The 25,984-nt window shown below is 40.0% G+C and overlaps 1 protein-coding gene across 4 annotated transcripts in view; it reads left to right on the top strand.

The window, feature by feature from the left end:
* DCL4 (dicer-like 4) overlaps positions 1 to 25,984 on the top strand; it is a 337,223-nt gene that overhangs the window by 160,299 nt on the left and 150,940 nt on the right. The window lies entirely within an intron of this gene.

Here is a 25,984-nt window from a genome sequence, read left to right on the forward strand (position 1 = left end):
ATCATTTTCAGTAATGCTGATATAAAGTTTACTAACTCCTTGTTCACAGGTACAGCCCAAAAGTTTTATTGAAATGATGTTTAAATTCTTGCTTGCTTGGTATTCTGATACAAAATGCTGTTACAGATTTTTTATACAGTTAGAACTGGACAGATAGAGGAAATGTCATACACATAACTGTGAAGAGTGAAACTGAAGTTTTAGTTTTCATGTGTCAAACTACTACCAGTATAGCTGTGATGTTATGTTTATTGACTTGTGGAAGTGCTGCAGACTGAACTGTAACCTTTATGTATTAAAATCTGTTTATTTAAGGTTGAATGACTTTTGAAGCAGCTACCAGGGAGGCTTGTAATATCCTTCAAATCTGCTGCAATCTCCCTTAGTCCTAAATGCCCTTCTCAAGATTCACTCGGCCTCTCAAGTTTAAACAGAGTGTGTGAGAATAGCTACATCTTCCACAAACTCAAATACCCTTCCCCAATCTGATGTGGTCTGTTATAAATGAAGCACCCAGCACAAGATTCATTTTGTAGGAGGACAGCGTATGATCCTCTTCACTTGATATTTCAATAAGATTTTCTCTACTTTGACAAAAATGCTTTTTTCTACTAAAGTCTAAAAATGAAACTCATAGCACAAACCAAAATCTCCGTTCCAAGCATTCCACACATCCATCAACTTTGGATGATACCACTCAAATGGCTACAAGGATTTTTGTCCTTACAATTGAAACCATTATTTGCTAAATGGCTTTCATATGGGTGTGAAGAAGACGAACACAATTCATTCACAATTTGCTAGGGTTTGATAGAAATGGCACTCAATGAATTTCCTCTTTCCAAACTTTCCATTTTGTACTTTTGAATAGTTGAAATATTATACCTCATTTTCCCCCTTAGAGTGACTATCAAAGTTTCTTGTAATTTCTTACTTTTGGTTTCCAAGATAACTCACTTTTATGATAGCTAAGTAACTTTTATACTATGCAAACCTTGCAAAAATAATTAAACATAAATTACCTTTAAAATTAATATGTCTAGGCAACTTATTTAAGTTATTCCCTTGCAACATCGTAATTACTCTATGGGAACTAAAATAGACTAGGGGTCCTCCATAACCTTGGTTTTTGCGAAGGGGACACAATAGATAAGTAACTAAGTATTATTATTTTTCATTAATAAGTTAATATTTTACTTGCTTGGGGATAGAAGAAAAGCCATGAGTAAGGAATTTTTTATAGCAACTATTTGTAAGAGATGCATTTATGACCATACAAATAAAGTGTGGCACACATTTATTGTTTGTTATTTGTTTATATGAAGATACATTTCCTACGTGCTGACTAGGGAAAACGTGAGTAAACATGAAATATGTAGGCCACCACAAAATTACCCTAAGTTCACCAAATGACTTAATTGTTGGTGAATGCTTTGTCACTTCAAATTATAAGTGTTAAGATGACTCTAAAGGCCCATAAGAATAATTGAACACTTGCAATAGAGAGATGGGAGGTATAATTATACCAAACCCATCTTTGAGTTTTAGAGGTACAACTCCTTCGTGAAGATATGAAATGAATGAATGTTGTATGCTTTTAACCAGAAAGTGAAGAAAGCTATACATAACTGCGAAAAAAGAATCAAGCCTAAACAAGGTGATAAGTGTGAATGAAACAAAGTTCATTTACATAAAACAATTTCGTAATGCAAATAGAGAAGATAAGCCTCGAAACAATCACTTATTGTTATTCATAGATAACATAATGCATAACTTTGATAATCATTTGAAAATGGAAATAATTCACACAAAACAACGAAATATGGGCCACAAGAATGACAATGCAAATTTCGATGTTGTATTCATGTGAAAACCCAAAAAGATCAAAGCCTTTACATTGCAAATAAAACCAAAATTATACTTTTTTCTTGTATTCTTCCTCCCCCACAGCCCACTATTCACAAGAAACATGCATATATAACACTAACTACTATCCCCTACAATGACGGTTACTAAAAGCAGTGCAAACGGTTATGGTTTTGTTATCAAGAAATGTAATGCTCTAGATTCCATCTGGGTCCACCTCTGTGTTTTCTTTGTCTTTTGCTTCCTCCTCTTTGTCCACGTTTGCATGCAACAAGTTAAGGAGGTTTGCCATAAAGTCCAGAGCCTTTTCCTCTTCCACTTTGGCCAATATAAAGCTGGATTCAGTGCAGTCCCTTTCTCCTTCTAGCTCGAAAATGTTGCTCTTGTAACAGGCGTGGCTGGTTTTCAAATCACAGGAGATATTGCACGTGTAGATAATGTCAAACGACTCTATTTTTGTTTCCATAAAACCAGGGTGGAGCATAGGCTCAGGTTCTTTATTATTGTATCCTTTTGGAATAGGAACTCCCATCATGACAGAAGAGAATTGAAGCTGATATAACTTACAAGATGGTCGTCAGAGAACAAGGTGGCCAAAGAATGAGTTTGTACCCCATTTATAACCACTTCATCTAGCTATTAAAGTTGGTGGTGCATGAGGAATTTAAATCTTGTACTTCACCACCGTATGACAAGACATGTTTTTACACCAAGTTCAAAACTACGTCCCTTAACAAGACTATGCCAGGATTGCCTCATTAAATGCAAAGTAGCGTCATGATGATCGTGCTTCCTAAAATCCACTATCATATAGTTGCTCACTTCATGAAGTTTTAAACTTTAGTCGGAATTTTCTAACTTAAGGAAAAGGGTGATTGAGTCACTATATTGTGGGGTTGGGGGAATATGGAAGCACTAAAACAGTTGTTGCCACTTGCAGGCTTTGTAACACTTGCAATAACTCGATGATGCTGATTGTCTCTTTAACAAAAGTAGCGACCAATCGACATAAAGAATGCTCAGGGTTCAAAGTGGAAAGTTTCAAAATGGGTTGTATGTAACATTGTAAATTCCATCTGGTTCCACCTCTATGTTTTCTTAGTCTTCTGCTTCGTCCTCTTCATCCACGTTTGCATGGAGTAGGTTAAGGAGGTTTGCGATAAAGTCTAGAGTCCTTTCCTATTCCACTTCGGCCAATATAAAGCTGAATTCAATGTGGTCCGTTTCTCCTTCCAGCTCAAAAATGTTGCTCTCATAACGGTTGTGGCTGGTTCTCAAAACCTAGGCAGCTATGCACACGCTAGAGTTAATGTCAAATTTTTCCATTTTTGCTTCCATAAGACTAGGCTGGAGGACAGACTTGAGTTCTTCATTATTATATCCTTTTGGAATGGAAACTCCCATGTTGACATAAGATAATTGGAGCTGACATAATTTGCAAGATAATCATCATAGAAGAAGGTGACCTTAGAATGAGTCTACACCCCATTTTTATCCGCTTCATTCAGCTATTAAAGTTGTTGGTGCATGAGAAATTTAAATCTTGTACTTCACCACCTTATGACAAGACATGTTTTTACACCAAATTCAAAAATGCTTTTGCTATGATTGTCTCACCAAATGCAAAGTAGTGTCATGATGACTGTACATTTATAAACCCACCATCACACAGTTGCTCTCTTTGTGAAGTTTCAAAGTTTTAGTTAGAAGTTTCTAACTTCGAGAAAAGGGTGCCTAAGCGACTATATTGCGGGGTTGGCGGAATATGGAAACACTAGAATAGTTGCCGCCTCTTGCGCGCTTCGTAAAACTTGCCATAACATGACACCATGGGTTGTGGCTTTAGCGAAAGTAGCAATCAGGCGACATAAAGAATGCTCAGGCTTTAGAGTGGAAAGTTTTGGAATGGGGTGTATGTAATCTGCTGCTGACACTAATCTACCAATAAAGAACTCAAACTAAAATGTTACCTATGAAAGAAAATGCAAACTAGATGTATTCCATTTGAGCAATCCCCATTGTTCTTTTTTCTTCTCTAAAAGTGCTTTCAGATTTTGAGTGCACACAATCACAAATGAAAGCAAGACAATGTTAATGATATGAAGAAAAAAAAGCTTCATGGTTAGTATAAATGTGTAATGTCCCCATTTTCCCATGCTTAGAGTTTGTCGGATTACCCTATGACTGACCCTCGTAGGTGTTGGTTAACAGATTGTCTTCTTTAAATATTTTCTTTTATTCCACTTTGATGCTCAATTAATGGAATACAATCGTTCTCAACAGTTGGAAAGTCTCGGCTGTGTCATCAAGACTTACCTCTGAATTGCAAGGTACAACTCCCTCGTGTATGTGATGTGCAATGAATTTGGTTTGGTTCCTTCTTAATAGGGGTGTGCTCTTAACCCGAGAGCATAAGAGGTGATATCTAAACCTTCCATTTGCATAATGGTTCAGGCATAAAATTGGTTTGCAACTGAATTTAATCTCTTCTCTAACTTAACATGCAACTCCTATGCTCTCACATACATGATTTACTTAATGTAATTGACTAACTTCTAAACATGCAACGAAATGGTGAAAGAAAAGTAACTAAATCATAGGAACACTCGGATTACCATTAACCCTAGATTCAAAGAAAGATTCTACTTTGCTTCAAATTTGGCACCCTTAATTCAGTTAGCATTCGTCCACCATATGCAAAATAGAAAGGTAATTAAACTAATTGAACAAAAAACTCTGAGACAACTCTCGAGACTCACACAGTTGTCTCAGCAACAGTGGGAGAATTGACACCAAAATTTCCCGATCCCTTGTATTAAGTTTCAAAAAGATATATATAGGCACTTCATATTCTGGGCATTACATAATTACAATCTTGGAGAAGAGTAAAAAGAAAGGGGGAAGAAGAAGAGACATTTGCCAATTTTGGCAAGGGAATGATGACAAGATTAAGAAGTTGAATCTTCTCCATCCCCTTCACCATCTCCTTTGGCCTTTACTTCTTTGTTTGGTAGTATTTCATAGCCGCCAAGATTGCTGCCAGGTTGTCCGCATTAGGAATGAGCACGTTGTTGGAGCAGATTACCTAGTTATCATGATTTTGTTCCAGCTTGGTGAGAGCATCCAACCTTGTTTGTGTCTTCTCTGCAGCCTTGGCTAGCATCCCAGCTTAAACAGTAAGCTTGTGAAGTTTGGAGACCCAAAAATTGGAGGGATGCACTAGGTTGTCGATGTAGTCTTGGTATGTAGTCTTCATGTGCTCAATGTTGACGACCTCCCCGCTCTTGCTGACATTGAACTCCGTGTGTACACCTCTTAGATACTGATACACTGTCTCTTGCTCGTTCATGGTCTCGTTTGCCTTCTTTAGGTGTTTCTCCACCCTAACTAGATTTTTCTTCTCGAACTCTAGAGATTGCATCCAATGCATCAAGGGCTCTTTCCTTGTCTTTTAAATCTTGAGGTTGACGCATTGTCCACCTTCAGACTCATGACCTCTTGCAATAAAGTTGTACATCTTTATATTTGTCAAGGTCGGTCTTCATAGCCTTGAGGTCTTTGAATACCTCTTCTCTCAATTTCAAAATTTCCTATAGATGTTGCCAAGTTTCTCTATTATGGTCAGAACTATGATCTTCATGTCCGCCACCCAACTCCAACCTATTTGTCTGAAGTGCCTCTCTTCTCGTAGCCTGGCAACTAGAGCTTCATTTTTGTCCGCTGACAAGTCGAACTGCTTGGAAGTTGAAGACTCTCTCGCAAGAATGCAAGTGGGGTGAGTAGCTGCCTGATATATTTTGAAAGCTCCTTGTTGGAAGCTTTTAGACGAACCTTAGATGTCTTTAGTTCCTCAAGGTCTTCCTCAATTTGCTGATTTATAAACTTCCACATTCTCGTTGTGTCGTATCGAGGAGAACCCATATTATGCGCTTGGACATTGAAATCCATAGGGGAGAGGGATTGCAAATCTTCTTTTCCTTGGCCTGGTCTATTTGAATAACATGGATGGTGTTTGTGTCCCTTCCAAGGGTAGCCAAGGTGTGCGACTTCTTCATTTTCTAGATTGGAGCTGATGGCTATGTTGTCTGTGTAATCAAATCCTTGGAAGGAGCACCCTCCTCTACTCTCGTTCTCTTCTTTTCTAATGTCTTCTCTAGCCATGACTCAACTACTAAGACATTTAGAGATGATTGGAGGGAGTCTACATCAAAGAGCTTCCTCACCACTAGGAGAGTGGACTTCTACTTGGAGGATAAAGGAAATACAATTATTTTAGTAGAAACACTAGAAGAAGGATCTCTACCTTGGTCGCCTTGGCTCTGTGGTGTTTCTTGTTGATGCGTGCTGCCATCACCTCCATCAACATGATGGCTTCCATCGGAGCTATCCAAGTTGATTAGTTGAACACTTGTATCCTTCTCTGGCTCTTGATCCTTCCCTTTGTCTCCTTGCTTATGCTTCTCTGTAATGTTCCTATGTGTTGCAAAGGGACACGGGGGCCAAAATAGCGTCCTGATCAATTTGACAAGTGTGAGGTGATTTGTAGGTGGCCGTACAATGAGGAGGAAGGAGGGAGGGCCATGCAGGATCAATTGGAATGGCCGCACGGTATAAGAATACGACTGTACGGTACAGGGAAGTAGTGTGTGACTATTTATGTACGATGGGTGATAGCTAGTACGGTAGGGGATCGTATAGTGTATGGTGACGTGACGAGCGATGCGGTAGGAGGCCGTATGGTGGGATGATGTAGTGATGGGTAGTATGGTAGGAGACTGTACGGTGGGATGATGTGTAGTACGGTAGGAGGCCGTATGGTGGAATAGCCAGGCAGTATGGTGGTTGTACGGTGGAAGAGCTAGGCAATACAGTGGTATTAGGTGGTTGTACGGTATGGACAGGAAGATGTATGGCAAGGACAGATGCAGAGACGTTTGGCAACGCTGTTCGAAATACAAATGCAATATATTGAACACAATAGCTTGTAGATAATCAGAGACCAAATTGATACACTTGCACCAAATAGTAATAATATTCCACATACAAATGATGCTCCGATTTGCTAGATCCGAGCCAAAGAATACATAGATGGGATAGGGTGAGGGTTGAATCCCACCAAAACCAGAGAGCCAAGTAGGGTAGATCTTTCTCTTCCGAAATGGCGAACAACAAAGAATCCCAACAGGAATTTGTAGTATAGAGAAAATAATCCAAATTGCATACTTACAACTACTCATAAGCTGTGCTTAAATACCCGTTGGGAAGACTTTCCAAGGGTGTACAAAGATACTCGACGACATCACTTACCTATGGAAACAAGACAAAAATGGGTTCGAGCTATTTTAAATCAATTGGTCCAATAACAATGATTTGATTAATAAACTATTTTATGAAGAGGATATTACAGTCCTTCTGTCCCAAATTTTGCTTGTCCTCAAACAAATGCAGTGCTCAGATGCTATGTGCTTGCCTGTCAGGTTGCGTCATCCAGTGGCAAGTGTTTCCAGCATACCAAATATTCCGTCACCCTTCGGTTCCACAGGGTTTTCTTATTTACTTCAATAATCTCGGCTAGTTCCAATATGAGCTTTCCTTTTTGATTGAGTGGTAGGTGGTCTGAAGCTGTTGTGACGTTCTGTCCGATGACTTTCTTCAGGCAGGAAACATGAAAAACGTTGTGAATACGACTCCCCTCTGGAAGTTCCAACTCATAGGCGACTTCATCGATGCGGTGAACTACACGATAATGGCCATAAAATTGCGGTTTCTGTTTTTCTTTTACCTTCTCTTTCAATGAGGATTGTTGGTATGGATGGAACTTGAGATAGACCAAGTCTCTCACTTCGAAACTCCTCTCCATTTGGTGTTTGTTGGCATACATCTTTTGTTGATTCTGTGCCCGTTGTAAGTTTTCCTTTAGGTATCTTAGGATGTCCTGACCCTCTTGAAGCCAGTCTTTCGCCCTTGGTGCACGACTGTCACGGAGAACTGTGTTGATGAAGAAAAGGGGTTCGTACCCATATAGTGCTTTGAATGGTGTCATCTCAATGGACATGTGGTATGTGGTATTGTAACAATATTCTCCTAGGTGTATCCATTTGATCCACACCCATTGTTGTGCTGAAACATAGTTCCGAGGGTAACCTTCTAGCCACCTTTTCACAATCTCCATTTGTTTGTCTGTATGAGGGTGGTAACTAGAACTTGGTGACAATTCTGTCTCTGCCAACTGAAACAGTTCTGTCTAGAAAATATTGATAAATCACCCATCTCGATCACTGACAATGTTTCGGGGTAACCCGTGCAGATGAAAGACTTCTCTAAAAAACAGATCAACAACCTATGCAACTTGAAAATCTAAGGAGATGGCGAAGAAATGTGCGTACTTTGTCATTTTGTTAACCACTACAAAGATACAATCCTTTCCATTCACCTTGGGAAGTCCTGTTATGAAATCCATCGAGATACTTTACCACTTTTGTCTGGAATTGGCAAAGGTTGTAGCAACCCAATGGGGAGAGTATGTTTGGATTTGTTCTTCTAGCAGATCGCACACTTTCTTACATACTGCAATACGTCTCCTTTAAGACCTTTCCATGAAAACCTCTCCCTAAGACGTCTGTAAGTTTTGAGGAAGCTGGGTGTTCGACCAAGGGTGAGTCGTATACCTCCTTCAGGATTTTCTACTTCAATTTGGATTCCGACACTAAAAATATTTGACTCTTATAGTAAATGATGTCATCCACAACTTTGTACCGACCATCCTACGTATTGCCATTCATTAGCTCACAAGGAAATGTGTTTTTAGAATATTCTACCAACAAATGTGCTTTCCAGTCAGCTAAAATTTGGCTTAGTAAGCAGAGGGCGGGTTTCCTAGACAAAGCATCTCTAGTCACACTGTTGTTTCTTTTCACTTAATGTCAAAATCAAAAGCCTGAACCTTGCTTACCCATTTTTGTTGCCTCTCGTTTAAGTCCCGTTGCTCCAGAAAATATCTCAAACTATTGTGATCTGTATGAACGATAAACTTGGCACATACTAGATATTGTCAGAACTTGGTTAGTGCATGTACGATGTCCATCTCTTTGTCATAGATGGAATATAAGCGTTCTGTTTGTGTAAGCTTCCTGCTCTCATAGGCTATGGGGTATCTATTTTACATCAGTATCACACCAATGCCTTCTTCGGATGAGTTGCACTTTGTATTGAACGGTCGAGTGAAATCAGGTAAAGCAAGGACGGGACAAGTGCTCATTGCTTGCTTCAGCTTATCAAAAGTGAGTTGTCCTTTGTTATTCCACTGGAAGGGCCTTTTCTTGTCAAATCTGTTAATGGTGCGCTGAGCTGAGAGAATCCCTTTTCAAACCTCCGGTAATAACTGCACAGTCCAAAAAATCGTCGCAACTCTGTGAGTGATTTTGGGGGAGGCCAATCAAGGATAGCCTGAATCTTCTCTTGATGAACTTGAACTCCATATTTATTGACAACATGTCCCATGTACAATATTTTTGTCATATCGAATTCACACTTGGAATGCTTGGCGAACAAAGACCGATCCTTCATGATCCTTAAGACTTCATCCAGATGCTCTAGGTGTTCTTCCCATGTCTTGCTATAAATTAAAATGTCATCAAAAAATACTAGTAAGTACTTACGCAATTGTTTGTTGAAGATGCGATTTATGCATGATTGGAATGTAGCAGGTGCATTTGTTAATCTGAACAGCATGACTAGGAACTTATAATGCCCGTAGTGACAACGAAAGACCATCTTTTCCACGTCCTCCCTCATGCGAATTTGATGGTATCCGAAACAGAGATCTGTTTTCGAAAAATAGACTGCACCATGCAATTCATCCAACAACTCTTCTATCCTTGGAATGGGATATCTATTCTTTCTTTTTTTTTGTTCAACGCGCGGTAGTCCACACACATGTGCATTGTCCCATCCTTCTTTTTGACCAATACCACTGATGACGTAAAAGAGCTAGAACTGGGACGGATCCATCCTTTCTCTAGTAGTTCCTGAATCATCTTTTCGATTTCATCTTTGAATTTCTTAGGATGGTGTGGTAATCGCCGGCTTGACTCCTGCTTGCAACTCGATAGTATGTTCAAACCCTCGATGAGGTGGTATGTTAGGAGGAATGTCTATAAAAACTTTATCAGGATCGCTTAAAATATTCTGGCGATCATCATCCTAGGGAGGTGCCTCTTGCGCTTTTATAGGTTCTGTCGAAGCAAAACAATGTGCAACACAAGCAACGTCATCACGTCGAAAAATTGCCTCCATCTGATGTGCAGAAACTTCCGTTGGACTGTCATTTGCCATTCTGCGGAGAACAACCTTCTTTCCATCGACAACAAAAGTGATGTCCATCTGTTTGAAGGTTTGAGTGTATTCATCAAGTGTCTCCATGCACTGTATCCCTAGAATAACCTCCATGTCATCAAGGTCCACTATGAAGAAATCCTCGGTCATTGTGTGATTCGCCATTGTGATACTTAGCTGAGGAACAAGGTGTGTGCGGGCAAAATAGTCCCTTCGGCAACCTTGACTTGGACTCTTGCATGTGTCTCCGTAGGTAGACCTCTTTGCTTCACTAGGGATGAGTTTATGAAGTTCAGAGTGGCTCTACTATTGAGCATCACCGTAACCCTTTGTCCTTAAAGGGTTCCCCATACATGAAATACTATGCATGTCAAGCTACCAGCTAGGGCAATAGTTCCTTTATGTTGTGCCAATGTTGCAATTCTTTCTATACGTTTCAAACTAGCCATGTTGGTGTTGTTATGGTCTTGGTTGTCTTCGGAGGGTATTTCTTCCCGTTTGTACTCATCATTGGACACAACCTCAATGTAGTGGATCTTTCCTTTTCCGAGGCATCTGTGCCCGGGTTCCCATGGTCCTTTGTAGTTGAAACATAGTTTCTTCCTTCAGAGTTCTTATCTGGTAGCTTCGTCCATGTATTGCTTTCTCAGTGGAGGTTTGCTATCTTTGTTCCTTGGAAACACTGTCAGTTTGGAATGTGAGTCACTTTGTGAGGATGACGCCGTTGATGATGCCATGCTCCTTGCCTTCTTAATAGCCTCTGACAGGGTGGCAGGATTGAATCCTTTTACCCAACCCTTAAGTGGTTCTGCTAGTCCGTCCATGAAAAGCACTATCCGTTTTCTTTTAGAAATGTCCGTGACTAAAACACAAAGTTTCTAAAATTTTGCAATGCACTGGTCAACCAGTCTAGTTTGCCTCAACTGTGCCAAATCTTTGAAATTAAGTTCCGGATCTTTATCGTCAAATCGATCTATCAATCTCTCAGTGAATTCTGCATAGGTATTTATTTGATTATGCCCCAGCGTGATGGTGCCGTGATGCCACCATTCGTGCACAACTCCCTCCAAGTGTAAGGCCGCAAATTTAATTGATTCTTCTTCTGGCATGGGATTAAGTTGGAAGTGAGTATCTACATTCATTACCCATGCTTGTGCAGATATGGATCTAGATCCATCAAATGTTGACAGATTTACTTTACTCAACTTCCTCCTGAGATCATCATTAAAATATCCTTTGTTTCCGCCTCCCGAGTATCTCATTCTCAGATCTACATAATCTTTGTAGGATATATCTTGCTCAAAGTTTGCATTTTTCAAGTCTTCTCTTACTTATTCTTGCATTTCTTAAAGGGTTGGCTACTTCCCTCCGGGTGCTGTCTCCGTCTATGGGGGAAAAGATGGTATAGAAGGTCGAGAGTGTGCTGGATGAGGGTTTGCTTTACCTGACACCGAGTCCGTGCTGTGACCATTTTGTTCTCTGGATATTTTATTATTCGCCAACTTCTTGAGTCTCTTCCATGAGTCACTAAGTTTCATTGATCTGTGCTTGATTCCTCGCAAGTTCTCTCAGTAGTGCCATGAGTTCGGCAGTTGTGGGTTTCGATTCGACAACCATTATATCAACAGAATGGGTTCTTCTTCTCTTCCGGCTATAAACTCTCATTTACTTTCCACAGGCTGATAGGATCGAAGCTCTGATACCACTGTAATGTTCCTATGTGTTGCAAAGGGTAAGGGAATGTGGCTGTATGGCTTGATTAGGTAGCCACACGAGGGTCAGAATAGTGTCCTGATAAATTTGACAAGTGTGAGGTTATTTGCAGGTGGTCGTACAATGAGGAGGAAGGAGGGCCATATAGGATCAATTGGAATGGTTGTACGGTATAAGAATATGCCCGTACGGTACAGGGAAGCAGTGTACGACTATGTCTATACAGTGGGTGATAGGCAGTACAGTAGTGGACCGTACGGTGTATGATGAAATGATAGGCGATAAGGTAGGAGGCCGTATGGTGGGATGATGTAGTAACAGGTAATATGACAGGAGACCATACGGTGGGATGATGTGCAGTACGATATGAGGTCATATGGTGGAACAACTAGGCAGTATGGTGGTTGTACGGTGGAACAACTAGGCAATACCGTGGTATTAGGTGGCCGTATAGTATGGATAGAAAGTTGTCTGGCAAGGACGGATGCAGAGACGTTCGACAACGGTGTTCGAAATACAAATGTAATATATTGAACACAATAGCTTGCAGAGAATCAGAGACCAAATAGATACACACTTGCGCCAAATAATAATAATATTCCACATACAAATGATGCTCCGATTTGCTAGGCCCGAGCCAAACAACATACAGACGGAATAGGGTGAGTGTTGAAACCCACCAAAACTGGAGAGCCAAGTAGGGAAGATCTTTCACTTCCGAAATGGTGAACAATAGAGAATCCCAATAGGAATTCGCAGTATAGAGAAAATAATCCAAATTGCATACGTGTGACTACTTAAATACTCGTCGGGAAGACTTTATGAGGGTGTACAAAGATACTTGATGACAACACGTACCTACGGAAACAAAACAAAAATGGTTTCGAGATATTTTAAATCAATCAACCCAATAACAAGATTTGATTAATAAACTATTTTATGATGGGGATATTACATTCTCCACTTCTCTAGTTGTTTCGACATTTGGGGCCGGACCACCTTTGCACGTTGGATGGATATGAATGTGTTTCTCTGGAGGTTGGTCTCCTCCGCTAGTGGTTTGTGTAGGACTCGATGCGAGAGATGTAGTGGCTACAGAGCTAGTATTGGCAATAGCAGAGGAGGCCTGTGCAGGGTTGGAGGTCGAGGGAGATGCTCGTGTTCTCTTCTTCCTTGGCTTGGTCCACTCTACCCACTTGTTTGTTCTTTTGATGATGCCTACTATTAGCTCATCCAAGGTTTGAATTGTAGGTTCCAAGAGTGGGGTAGAATCAATTAGGGTGTCTTTGATTTCCGTTATGTATGTGGATAGTTGCATATGATGCCTGCCATCCTCAATTACGTGAACATGAATATTCACAGTATACATTTTTATATGTTGAATTTTTAGCCTTGAGTAAAAAAACTTTCTTTGCTCTCCAATTCGGTGGCACAATTAACCCTATAATCTTCAAGCTTAGGTAGATGCCTAGAGATTGAGTCCAACTGCAAATTATTTTTGATGTAGTTAACAAGGTCGAACTTGAGCCTTAGTACCTCAAAATACTCTATCTTATATTTCTCCTCAAATGCCTTTAACATGTTCTTGACATTCGACTGTGATGCAGATGAATAAGCTCAGACAATAATGGGAAATGGGATGCCTTCCTTTTGTGCATCCGCGCACAGAGTATTCACTTCTAGGATTAGCCGAGAGAGCTCCACGAGAATGATCTTGTAATGTGGTTATCTCACAAATTTCCACGGGAATTCATCAAACCTAACTAACTGATATAGGAGAATGAAGGTAACTCGATGAAATAGCTGCCGAATTGAGTGACAGTGAAAATAGCTTAAGGGGACAATCTCCTCTCTACGCAGCCTTACGAATCTCGACATAATCTCATGGCGAAGGCATCATACATCTTTGCGAATTCTACATAACTCTTGTTTAGCTGGAGACCATGGTAGAAATCATACACCTGGATATCATCATTAAACTCTTCCACGTGGGGAAGATTGGGCCACAATTGGATGGTAGCCAATGCGTAGGTTAAGAATAGTGGAAATTGTTAGAATCTAAAAAGATTAATAACCCAGAAAACTAGTGCAAAGAGTAAATATCTAAACTATGAATGCAAATGATACAAAATCAAAATAGCATCATAGAGTTAGTCTCCAAGAGAGTAATGCAAATGCTGGAGGCAAAATAGCATTAAGAGGATGCAAAAACAAGAGATGCAAATACAAGCCAGGTAGCATGCTTATATAGGCTAGGAAGAGGGAGGAGGTGGCAACACCAACCAATGAGGAGCAACCATCTATTGGACTAAAGATAGCAAAGTATCTTCCCAAGATAGCTAATGGATGCTCACATGTAGGAAGGTGACACCTCACAACCATTCACCTAATAAGACATGCTTTATTAACCTAAGCGAGATTATTAAAAGTGTAGGAAAAACTTATCAAAATAGGAAAAATAAAAAAACTACACTAACACCCCCCCATAAGCGAAGCTTAGGTGGATGTAGAAATGGGTCCCGACAAGTCAAGCCTGATGAGGTACCCATGTACATAAAATTCCCCCAAAAGAGAGAGAAAAGAGACTCCCCAAAGAAAATTAGGACTCCAAGTGAGAGGAAGAGGCCCCCCCAGAAAATGAAGCATCCCGCACCTCCAGCAAAGCTTGCAAATTTTGTTCGGTTGATCCACTTACATCGAACAAGTTTTCTTCCCTTAGGAAAAGGGACAAGATCCCAAGTGTGGTTCCTCATCAAGGAACTATACTCTTCCTGCATAGCTGTATTCCACTCAGAAATACCAGAAGCCTCATGAAAGGATTGTGGATTTGAGGCAGTAGCAATGAAGATATGTAGAGCATCTTGGAATTGTAAACGAGTCTGCTTGGTGTTTGATGGATTCCCAACCCAATCACCTGCAAACTGCAAGGTCTGTCTAGCCCAAAGTGGACCAGAAGATGGAGAATCTAGAGGAGAATCATCAACCTGTGAATAATGACTAGGAGAGGAAGGAGGTGAGTCCTCTGAATCACTCTCTGCATCAAAAGTGGAGGTCGAAGACTGCTCAAGTGAATTTGACCCATCAGAAGATCTATCATGTATTCGAAGTGACTCCAATGTCAAAGTAGAAGGCAACCCTGTAACCATGCTCTGTTGGTTAAGCTGATGCAAGTAGTGGAAGTTAAGATGGCCAAACTGCTCATGCCATAATTTGCTCACATCATTAGAGTGAGTGAGTGAAACAGTCAAAGGAGGATCAGGAACAACGTGAGAAAACATATAGAGTCTTGACTGATGATCTGCTCTCCCAACTGCAATTGTAGAATCATTGTGCAACTCACGTATCTCCACTGAATCAGGAGTGAACTCAACCCGCTTGCCTAAACCTGTGTGAGTGATCTGGTGTACCGATAGGAGATTAGTTGACAATGAGGGTACATAAGGAACATCATGGAATGTGCCATCCCCCACATCAACAGACCCTCTCCCACACACCTCAATAGGAGTGTTGTCACCCATCAACATAGAAGGCATAGTACATTACTCCAAGGATGCAATTTCTTCCTTAGATGAAGCCATGTGGTGTGAAGCACCCGAATCAAGAACCCAAGTGGATGGTGAGGAAGCAACTGCAAAAAGGGCCTTGCCCTTTCCTTTCCCCTTGCTGTTTTCTTTTTCTTTGTTAGACCCTTCATTAGAACTTTGTTTGATAGACTCAGGAACACTGATATTATTCTTCTCAAGAATGTATGTCAAGTGATCAAGTTGTTTCTGCAAACATTTATGTTCATCATGACCAGGTCTTTTACAATAGGCACATTTGACCTTTTCTTTCTTAGGCTTATCGCCCTTGGAAGATGGTGTATCAATAGTTGCTTTTGAAGAAATCGATATATGATCCTTCTTCTCCTCGCTATTCTTTTGTTTCTTACCCTTACTATTGTTGTTACTACTTTGTCCTTGTTGTTCTTTTGTACCTTGGTTGGCAGCCAAGGCATGTGACTTAGAGGACTTAAGAATGCCCATCTGGATTAGCTTGTCCTGTTCTCGAGTGAGATTGACAGAAAAATCATCTAAAGATGGCATGGTGAATTGAGTACCAAGTGCACCCTTAGTAGCATAGAAGGTAGAGACAAACACAGAATATTCTGAACTTAGCTTAGAGAGAATACTAAGAATCAGTTGTTCATCTTTCTTTTCAATTCCACATTGTTTTAACTGCAGCCTTAGTGATTTCAATTTGGTGAAGAAATCTTGGATTGTGTTGAAATTGCTTGGACTCAAACTAATTAATTCATTTTCCAACATATGACCCTTCATTGAATCTTGTGTGCCAAATAGTGTTTCTAGCTTTGTCCATACTTCATTTGGTGTATCCAAAGACTCAATGTAAAATAGCAAGTCAGGAGAAACAGAAAAACACAATGTTCCAAATGCCTCATCACATTTGTTAAACCACTTAGGCTTATCTTCATCTTTAGCAGGTTCAGTTTCAAGTCCCATAGTTATCCTATTTAATCCAGCTTTCCTTAAGTGAATTGTCATATGTGATTTCCACTCAAAATAATTGTATTGAGTTAGGATGGGCATATTTGTTTGGTCCATGATGAAGAAATGCAGAGAAGAAATGCTAGAAAGAAGAGAACCCAGCCACGACAATGCCCCCCCCCCCCTTTTTACTCAATCAAAGAACCCCCCTCCAAAGAAATATGATTTGGCACTTTATTCTAGTGCGTTTACAACTACCATTAGAAAGAGATACTTGGTGGTCTTGATTTCAATGCATTACAAACCCTCATGAAGAGCATATGCTAAAAGTGAAACTTGGGCACAATAATCAAGGAAACAAATAGCACCATTGTGATCTACTCAAAAAATCATGCACTTTCAAAAAAAGAATCGCCTCGATACGAGCTCGTATGAGAAAGTTATGATCCTCCAAAGTTTCCAAAACGAGAACTGTGCATAGTCACGGCTGAGAATCTGCAATTTCTGAAGAATTCATGCATGAAAATAAAAAAAATAACTCCACTAGTGGATAGAGCACAAAAAAATAGCCAAGTTCATAATAAGAATCATCAAAATCGGAGTCTGTATGAGCAAGAACGAGACATTTGAAAACTACATTCAAATCTGCGACTGCCAATGGAGAGGGGTATGGCTGTAGCTTTGCATGCTCGATTCTACAAAATATACAGTTTGCATGCAAAATCTAAAAGATACCCAGATGGTTTTTCGGGGCTGTGAACAAAACTTAGAAAGCGTTTTTTTTGCTGATGTACAGAAGATGTTGCTGTAGTGTAAATTAGACGCCTTTAACAGTAAAAAACGGCTCCAAAAATCAAAAAACGACCCCAGCAACCAAAATATGACATGCAAATGCTGGATCAGCTTCTTAAGTCCATCAATGGCATGCTGGAACCTGCAAAACTGATTGAAAACTCCAAATATGCAAGTTGGTTGTCAGATTTGAGATTGAAACCCCAGAGAAAAACTGTTTTTGACAAAAATTTTCTGATTCTCAGGATCATCCAAAGATGCAAGAGAAGAGCATACTTCATTTTTCAAAAAACTACAATAAAGTTTATTTGCCCCCCCCGAATCTCTCAAATAAGGAAACTAAAATCTACTCTTGCACATAGAAAAGCTCTGATACCATGTTAGAATCTAAAAAGATTAATAGCCCAGAAAACTAGTGCAAAGCGTAAATATCTAAACTATGAATGCAAATGATACAAAATCAAAATAGCATCATAGAGTTAGTCTCCAAGAGAGTAATGCAAATGCTGGAAGCAAAATAGCATTAAGAGGATGCAAAAACAAGAGATGCAAATACAAGCCAGGTAGCATGCTTATATAGGCTAGGAAGAGGGAGGAGGTGGCAACACCAACCAATGAGGAGCAACCATCTATTGGACTAAAGATAGCAAAGTATCTTCCCAAGATAGCTAATGGATGCTCACATGTAGGAAGGTGACACCTCACAACCATTCACCTAATAAGACATGCTTTATTAACCTAAGTGAGATTATTAAAAGTGTAGGAAAAACTTACCAAAATAGGAAAAATAAAAAAACTACACTAACAGAAATAGCTTTAGGGGACAATCTCCTCTCCAGGTAACCTTACGAATCCCGACATAATCTAATGGTGAAGGCATCGTTCACCCTTGCGAATTCTACTTAACTCTCGTGTAGCTAGAGACCAAGGTAGAAATCATACACTTGGATATCATCATCAAACTCTTCCACATGGGGAAGATCAGGCCACAATTGGATGGTAGCCAATGCATAGATTAAGAACATTTACATGAAGAATTGCCTTTGGACTTTTGCAGTTTGCAACCATGAGGCCGACTAATCGCTCATAATTTGAGCCTAGTCTACATATTCATTCTCTGCACACACCACCTACACCAGGTAGTAGTAGTAGTGTTCAACAAAATTTAGGGCATCCTCGTTACCCTTAGCTAGTGTAGCAACACCAGGATGTCCACAATTTCCTTCTTTAGGTTGGTGCCATATAGATTTTTGGCAATTCGCTTTTGGTGCTTTTGGGAGTCAGTGAACCACGTTGCCAACAAGTCTCCTTCCCAACAAACTTCTTTTCATTGTAATTCAGCGTTGAGCTCTTGAAATCCATTTGGTTGAACACTTCGTGGGCAGGTAGCCGGAAATAATTCCGCATGGTGTTTTTGTCTATGATGAGCAACACTTGATTGTTGGGCATTTTGTTGGTGTGTGGACAGGTCATAGTGGGAGATGCACTCTAGCATAGTTGGCATAATTGCCAAATAATCAATGAGTTTCTACTAATCGCCGAGTTCTTGGGATTGGGGAGGTTTTCCTAGATTTAATTGTGACTCAGCTAGAGAAATAATCGCGGAGTTTTTGTGAAAAAATCGTGATTAATTGCCGAGTTTTGGCAAAATATCAGCAAGTTTTTTAGAAAACAATTTTTGAATTTAAAAAAAAAAATTTCTTTAAATTTTTTTTTTTGTTAAAAACAAAAGACAAAAAGCCTATATATATTATGTAAAATAGAGAGATACAGTATGCTAATAGAGCTAGGAAGAGGAAGACGTGATTGTAATGATGTTTTTACTTCTAGCTTGACATAAACTATTTACTATTGTGCTTCCTGCCATCAGCATTCCGCGTGAGAATACGATTTTGTACCCACCATGCATTTATAGATATCTAAACTCCTCCTTGTTTCTTTTGTGTTATCTATAATGAACTCATTAGATGCATCTTCTCTTTGAGAAAAAATGTATTTTGAATTAAATTTTAGCGGCTTTTTTAGGTTCCCGAGTTTTCCTGAGTTTTTTAAAAAAATGGCCAAGTTTTTCCAGATTAAACTTTTGTGGGGCTTCACGAGTTTTTGGCTTTTGCGAGTTTTCCAACTGTGCACTCTAGTATCAACTCTAGAGCCTAGACTGCTACTGTGAACCTTATGTCTTCCACGAGATCGCTTTCTTTTAGCTTCTGAGTGGTTGGATGTAAGGGTTTGGAATTCAGCCTCCTGTGCAGATCTCCAAGATCGTAGAACCTCAATTGGGTGTCGCTTAAGTCCTTCAATTTACAATCGATCCCACTCAAACTATCATACCTTGCAAACTTGGTTGCCATGGCTTAGAACTTATAATAAGTTGTAATTGGCTTTACTTGGCTATGAAAATAGAAAGTGCCCGTTTGAAGAATGATGATGTCGAGATTTCCATTTTACAAACTTTCTTTGTGAGATCTTTGCTTGAATTTCCTGTGCCGCACAAGTGAAGGGTAACTGCATTAAATAGAAAGTGACTCTTTTTCTTATCGATCAAATTTGAGTTTAATGCCCAATGGTTAACGGTTGGAAAGTGACGTTAGGATGTCACATCACTTACAGTCCATATGTTGGGAAATTAGATTTCCTCTTCGCTTTCCTTCCTCAGCACGACAGTAACGAGTTAAACCCTTGTCCAAACCTTAATTATAGCCTTTAAGTCAGTGGTTCCCCTTAGTAATGTAGAGCCACAAACTTGCCTTTAATTCCCCTTTGATGAAGTGATAGCTCTATAGAAGCAATTTGTCCACTTTCCCACAGGCTTTGGCTTGGAGCACTTTCAACTTACTTATGGTGTCACATAAGGAGAAAGCCTTTTCCGAGAATCCAATTCTAGGCACCTCCGAGACATATTTGCATTTCAACCTCCCGTAGCATCCAGTTTATCTCTTGCCTGTGGGGTCACACCTCTTTTGCCCTTTTCTTAAACTGCGGGTTGTGTTAAGGGAATCTTTGCAGAATATTTCTGCACTTCGTTTAATCTTCCACGACCAACACAAATACTCGCACCCGCGTAGTTGAAGCTTTTTCAACACTTCTCTGATTAGTGTAGAAGCTTGAATAATGAAAGTCTGACATCCCGAACTTGCAATGATAATGCGCTTTGGCTTGACTTTACTTCTCATCAAGGGTGATCCTAAAGACTTATCCTACCCACCTAGACTCATGAACTATGCGGGAGACTTGGACACATTGATTTTTGACCAAACCCGGGTTACTTAGATCGAAAATTCGAAGGGGGAAGGGAAAACCCAAAATCCTAAAGAGAACCGACTTGACCCAACTTTTAAATTAATTGCATCACTTTGACATGGGCATTCCGGGCTTGGATTAAACAAGCTGCCATATGCAAAAATAATGGGGGATAAAAATGAGGGCAACAGTAGGCTAAGGCAATTAGATGGAGGGTCCCCATTTGGTAGAGATTGGTGTGTATTCTTTGTTAGAGCTCAATATATGTTTAGGTTTGAGCTTTGATGGACTCACTTTAACTCACTTTCTATTTATAGAAAGTGACTATTTTAGGAAATTAAAGGTTACTATTCATAGCGGGGCACTTGAACACGTTATGATTGCAATACATGGTTTGAAGAAATAGTGAAGGACTTACTATTTATTATAAGCGAGCGGTTGATAGAGATGGACCCTTACTATTTTTAGTAAGGTAGTTGGGTGCGCAATAGACACAATGGTTGACTTCGAGGCTCAGACAGAATTGAGAAAATAATGATTATTTGGGGAGTCATGCTATTTTGATTATTACTAAACTGATTAATTTATTTATAATTGTTATAGAGATAAAAGTTTATTTTATATTCAATGGTGCCATGATCCTTCATTTAAGTGACTTAAAGAAGTGCAATTAATGAACTATATTTTCAGGCGAAAATATTGAAGTATTTTACAAAGTTAGTGTGCACACAAATTATATTATTTTAAACGATATTAAAGTGCATTTATAATCCATGAATAGTAGCACCCAAGTTTGAAGACTTATTATAAAGTATTATTAAAAACCTAAAAGTGAATTTAAATGCTATTAAGGAGGTTGGGATTATAAATGCAAATCAACCTCTTTATTATTGATCATTTCGCTTTGCACATCTGGTGTGTTTGGAGTTTTTGCAATTGAAAGAAGGGTTTCAGCTGTACTAGGGGATTGGACATTGTTCAATCATCCTTGTTTTTGCAATTTTGAGGTTGCGAGAGATCAAAATTATTGCTTTGGAGGACTTCACACATGGGTTGTATGTGTGGTTCAATTGGAAAAATTCATCTAGGTTTTGAAGGTTCATTAATTTCAAACCTGTCATTCATTAGTGGCTGCCATTTATACCAGATTTCAAGCTTCAAATGGCATCTTTAGTCTAGTGTCTCACGTAGATTTCTAAAGAAGGGCTTTTTTGGCTAGGTCGCTACATGTAAGAGCTTATTTGGCATTTAATAGTGGTCTAAATTAACTCTAGTAGTATTATGTGTTTATCTAGTAGTCTAGGTGTCAGATTTTTTTTGGACAATTTGCTTCTTTATCAGAATTCCTTAGTGTTGATAATCATTTCTAGACTTTACCAAAGTCTTCTATATTATTATTGGGCATGAACGTCGGTGTTGGAAAGCATATTTGTGTTAGCATGAATGCCGATGGTATTCCTTTGGGGGAGTATCCTAAGCATTGAGAGCATGTGGGAGTATTAACATGTTGCATTCATGACTGTGTTTGTCATTGATGTCAACATAGCGGTAATTTTGTGAAGATTGGCAGAATAGCAGACAGAGATGATGGTCTTACGGATAGAGTTTTGATGGTGTGGTGATGCGCATTTAAGGATATGTTCTACACTGTGTCCTGATGACTGTTTACCGCATAGGGTAAGAAGTTCAACACAAGTATAACACGATTCAATTCAGAACAGGTACTTTATTCATGTATGCACTTGCAGATTACAATCTGATTACAATGACTACAATGATCTCCGATTACAACGATGCTTCCAAAGTCCATCTCGAATGTGTACATATACCTTTCCGAAGGGGTGACTCAAGCGTCACACGCCCGTTCGGATACTATTCTACCTGTCGGCTACATTATACATTTTATCGACAACATCATCCCCCCCAAAAGAAAGGTCGTCTCCGGACGACAATTACAAAATATCTGAGAAAAATTAACAAAAAAATACATTAATTGACTAACTACAACAAGATAGATCTGTTTCTATCGCATCACTTTCACATTCATCCTATGCCTGCACCAAACTGGTCTCCAACCTACATTGTATCTGTAGCCTCTGCTAACACAATACTATCTCCATAGCTGACCTTGATAGCCACTTGTGCTGCTTTCTCTGTTTCCAACTCCTGGTTACTCTGAGCCAAGTGTCGCCATACTGCCTTCAACTGGATGATCAGCTCCTCCCGAGCTCTCTACGCATCCACCAAGACAGCCTCATGCCCAACACCTACTCTAAGTGCCTCCTTTGACACACAAACACTCATGTCTATAGCAGTAGCTCTAGGTCTCATCAACTGGTCACACTTCCCATGACTGATATCCGCAACGACTGGGGGTGTAGGGGGCAACACCCCTAGCGGGGTCGAGGGGCACAGAACATCAAGACCAAATTAGCACTCCGAAACCCACACAAAACTGCATCGAACACACCATTTTTGTCATTTTTTCCGATTCCACACTCTTTCTGGCAACTGCTTATGTCTACCCTTTCCTTTGGTATCATGCATTACTCATTCCGAACTGTTTCAATCTGTCGTCGTTTTTTTCTTTTTTTTTTTTTGCTCTTCCACTTCCTCCCTCTTTCCTGATACCCTTCGTACGTCTGAACCAGCTTCTCCCTAGTAATGGTACGACTTTCATAAAATTCCTATTATTGCTTTCTTCTTTTCTGCTCTCAACGCCGTACGGTGCTTTGAATGCCTGTTTATACTATGTATTATTTGGAACTATCTCTGTCAATTGCTCTCCCATCGTATGGTATCCGTACGAAGTTTCCTCATTGCCCAGGGGCCGTACAGTATTCTCTGTTTCCCTTCATATGATGAGGCCGTACGGCTATCAATTTTCTGTACTATGTTTCGGTTTGCTTGGGGCCATACGGTCTCCTATTTGCTTTTATCCTCACCGTACGGTCTTTTTATGCGTAGCAGGTCGTACGGCTTATTCCCTTCCACATCTGCCGTATGGTGGTCAAAAAATCCTTCCCTATTCTTTCAAGGCCGTACGGAGTCCTAGTTTTTGAGAATATTCAACAGCCGTACAATGTCTTATTTCTAAGCCGTACGGTCTTTGATTTATAACTGCACATGATGTTTCCCAGACCGTACGGTCCTTAATTGTTTCCCCTTGAGGCTGTACGGTCATTAATTGTTTCCCCCTGAGGCTATACGGTCATCCATCTTATTTGAAAGTATACTTTGAATCGTTTTCTTTACTTATTACTATGGCTTTTCTTATTATTATTATTATTATTTTCAACATAAGTCCTTGGGGGCCGTACAGTGAACAAAATTGCTCCACTTTTCTTTCAAGGCCGTACTGCCTTTTTCTCTAGGGTTATTCTTATGATTCACTTTATTATTTTTGCTTTTCTTCCATTTTCTTTGTATAGTCCCAGGCCCTAATAGTTTAATAAACAAATCACCTCTTAGTACATTTACTTTATGCTTCTTTTATCACTTCATACTTCTATAACTACAGTTTACCAACTATATTCGACTTTTAATTTTATACATATATACACTATTTACAAACAACTTTTCTTCAGTCATCAATTGTTTGTCTGCGGAGGAGCCTTTCTTTCTCTATATTTTCAACTTTGATCCATTTACGGCATCTGGTATTTCTTTTCCGTCCAGTGTCCACAATTTAATTGCTCCGTTATACCCAACTTCCCATATCTTGTATGGTCCAACCCATTTAACTTTAAATTTTCTAGGCCTTATTTCATTTCATCCATTATACTTTAGTACTAACTGACCAGGTTGAAATCTGTTTAATTCTAAACGCTTTTGATGCCATACCTTCCACCTATTTTGTGCAACTTCCACGACCCATGCTGCATAGTTCTTATTCCTTCGGTACGGCCGCTACTGTACGGGTACCGCACCTTCAATTAATGGTATCCGGTGGACACATAGCTCTGGTGGTACTCCTTTTAAGTCTTTATACGTCCAAGCTGCTGCCTTCAATACTGGGTTCCAATCATCTCCTCCAAGAATGTTCTTCGGATTTTCCTCATCACCCAAGTTCATTGTTTTCACCGTCAGCTCTTCATACTTCATCGGTTTATCTTTACTGGACGTATGGGCAGGTGTTTCATCCACTTGCGCTTCCCCCTCCTTGAGTTCACTGTACTCTTTTGGAAATTCATGGCCTTCTTTTCCCTCCTCGACACTCAAAATATTGCAACTCGGAAAGACCTCATAATCTTCCATTTGCCAATGTAGCAATCCGTTTACTGAGTCTAGGTCATCATTAGTTGATCCTCCTATTCTTAGCACCCCTTCATCATCTGGTTCCATCCTCTTTTTCCCTTCGTCATCACTCTCACCACCGCCTTCTGAGTCCGACAACGCGGCTTCTTCTCCTACCATCTCTGTATGCAAATCGATTATGAATCTCCTACCTCCCTTCTCCATTGACAGGGTGTTCCTTTTCCAATCATGCTTTACCTTAGCCTGCACCAACCATCCCCGTCCTAGGATGGCGTCATACCCTCTTCTCTTTAATGGAATAACTACAAAATCTAGTAAAAATGGTTGTGTCCCAATTGTTACCGACTGCACCAGTAGAGTGCCCAAGGGTTTTATCCCATGTTGATCTGCTGTAAGTAACTGAAAGGTGGGTGGCCATAGTGTAGGTTGTCCCAGTTTTTTCCAGATATCTTCCAGCAGCACGTTCACTCCCCATCCTCCATCTACTATTGTATCCGTTAACACCGTACCCAGAATGCCCATCTCCACCATTGCTGGGTGTCTCCCTGTTGTCAGTGCTAGTAACATCGGATCTGTTGCTGCCGCCGGGGTTGTTTCCTTGCTATTCTTTGCTTCCTCCTAGCCATCCTGTGCTTCCTCTATTGCTCTCGAGGATGGTGTCATATTTATAATAGCCGTACGTAACTGTGGCATGGTGAGAAGAAGATCATTTAATTTAATTGGTACTTCCATTTGCATTATCTGTTTCACCATACTTTGTTCCGCCAAGTTTCTTTTCGGAGTTACAGTAGTGTCTTTTATTTGTGACTTCTCTGCTATGATCTGCTTCTCTATCTCCGCTCGGGCTTTCTGTAACCTCTCCTTTTCTTCTTCCGCATTCGGATATTTTGCCTTCCTCGCCTGCTCCCGTGTGATCGCCAACACGTTCTCGTTACTTGTTTCAATACTTAATAAATTTACACTTTGTTTAGGACATTTCAAATCTTCATGGTCCCCTGGACCACACCATCTACATAGTAGCTGCGGCGCCTCTTTCGTAGTACAGTCCCTCGCAAAGTGACCCCAAAGATTACGTGCCTGGCACTGTATCATCGGCCTTCCACGTGCATCATATTGTATTCTACTTCAGCCTCCATTGTTGTTGTTATTGCTTCCGCCCCTTCCACGTCTATTGTTATTTCTATATCCACCTGAAGTTGCATCTTTGCCCGCGTTATTGCTATTGTTCGACGCTTCCTGCGTGAGTAACACCTGCTGATGTCCTTTTGTTTCCAAGTTAAACGGGCACTCTTTCA

This window comes from Cupressus sempervirens, chromosome 9 (assembly GCF_028749045.1).
Source record: "Cupressus sempervirens isolate cs-2001-9-10 chromosome 9, ASM2874904v1, whole genome shotgun sequence".
In the NCBI taxonomy this organism is placed as follows: domain Eukaryota; kingdom Viridiplantae; phylum Streptophyta; class Pinopsida; order Cupressales; family Cupressaceae; genus Cupressus; species Cupressus sempervirens.